Raw genomic sequence first — 1,891 nt, 5'->3', positions numbered from 1 at the left:
ATGTCCCTCTCCAAGGACCTGTCCCTCCTTACAACATGTCCAAAGTATGTTAGATGGAGCCTCAGAATCTTGCCTCCAGGAAGCCGCCTGGTTTAACCCTTTCTGGGATGAATCTGTTTGTTTTCTTAGCAGTCCATGGTACATTCAATACTCTTCTCCAGCACCACAGCTCAAAGGCATCAATTCTTCTATCCTCCTTAGTCAACTCTCTTGTCCAACCCTCTGATGCATAACAAGTGATAGCAAATACCATGGCCTGTATCAGACGCACCTTAGTCTCCAGAGTGACACCATTGCTCTTCAGTACCCTGGAGAGGTCCCTAACAGCAGACTTTCCCATCACAATACGTCTTTTAATTTCCTGGCTACTGGTGCCGAGAGTGTTGACTGTGGAGCCAAGCAAACTAAAGCTGTGCGCAATCTCAATCTCAATCTCTTCACCATCCATCCTGATGCTGCCAATTGGTCCAGTGGTAAGAATCAAAGATTCTCTTTATGCCAGTTGGCATAAAGGATAGAGAAAATAAAAATAAACAAGAATGAATCAAAGAAGAGACGCAGCAGTGCTTTTCTAAATTATAACAAAATTATGATAAAAACAAAAGGGAGGAAATATGGGAAGCGAATATTAAATATTTGTAATAAACTGAATGCTCTTTCAGGATGTAGGAGAGGTGCACTTGAAGCTGGCATTCACCCTGAGACATCAAAGCAATCCTCTTGCACTGTATTTGCTGACCACTCCTTCCTGAGTCAGGAGGATGGTTTTCAATAGAAAGAGCTTGGCTTCATTTGCATTGAATTCTCTTTGTGATTTACTTCCTAATAATTTTCAATAAAGATGCAGGGAAGCTGGGATGGGGGTCTTAGGTGGAGAACTGCTGGTCCCCTGTTTTTCATGCTCTCTGTTCTATCTCATTCTTGGTTGTCTGTCTGATTATTAATAATTCTAAAAATACTTTACCCTCGATCTGTAACATGTTATTGCAAGATAAAAACAATCAAGAATGAATCTTGAAGAAAAGAAATCATGCTCGTCTTGATGACCACAAAATTATGATTTAAACAAAAGAGGGGAAAATTGGGAAGCCAAACATAAAATTTAATATTAATACATTGCTGCAAATGATGGCAAATGTGTTTCCAAGCATGGTTGTCAATTTAAAAAGTGAGCAGCAACGTGTTAATAAACCAAATGCTATATCAAGATATGAGGGAGGCTTAATACAAGCTCTAATTCACCCTGTGGAACTAAGGCATTCCCTAAGAATCAACATTGTTCTTAGTTTGTATTTACTGAATCCCTCCCTGTGATAAGCATAAACAACAGAGAGGAATTTGGCCTTATCTGCAAAAGACTTTCCCATGATCTCTTGTTTTTGTTTTCTACTCCCTTGTGATTTTCCTTTGCTTACCTTCCTTATAGATGACAGGCTCGTGGGAAGCTCTCCTTGCCAGAAGGCAGGAGCATGGTGGTGGGAGTGCAGGAATCGTGGCAAGCTTTTGGAGTGGACTGCTTTTCTGGGAATGTGTTTGACGTGCAGGTTTGCTCTGTCCCTGGATTAAGGCTAGCCAGCCTGGGCCTAGGGTTTGAACCAGGAGGCGGCCTTAAGCCGAAGGAAGCTGGGAAGGAAGCGGCCATGTTGTTCCTGGTTTGGCTGGTGCCTTCACAGGCTCATGGGAAGCTCTCCTTGCCAGAAGGCAGGAGCATAGTGGTGGGAGTGAAGGAATTGTGGCAAGCTTTTGGAGTGGACTGCTTTTCCGGGAATGTGTTTGACGTGCAGGTTTGCCCTGTCCCTGGAGTGAGGCTAGCCAGCCTGGGCCTAGGGTTTGAACCAGGAGGCGGGCTTAAGCCCAAAGGGCCCGAGGGCCTGTGGCCCTCGGCCAGGTT

At 44.1% G+C, this 1,891-nt stretch overlaps 1 protein-coding gene across 1 annotated transcript in view; it reads right to left on the bottom strand.

The window, feature by feature from the left end:
• LOC102861337 (neuronal acetylcholine receptor subunit alpha-7-like) overlaps positions 1-1,891 on the bottom strand; it is a 95,900-nt gene that overhangs the window by 4,461 nt on the left and 89,548 nt on the right. The window lies entirely within an intron of this gene.

This window comes from Elephantulus edwardii, unplaced genomic scaffold (assembly GCF_000299155.1).
Source record: "Elephantulus edwardii isolate Elephantulus edwardi_28Jun2011 unplaced genomic scaffold, EleEdw1.0 scaffold00458, whole genome shotgun sequence".
Classification (NCBI taxonomy): domain Eukaryota; kingdom Metazoa; phylum Chordata; class Mammalia; order Macroscelidea; family Macroscelididae; genus Elephantulus; species Elephantulus edwardii.
Note: the sequence above shows the minus strand (reverse complement) of the source record. Positions and strands in the feature narration are given on the sequence as shown.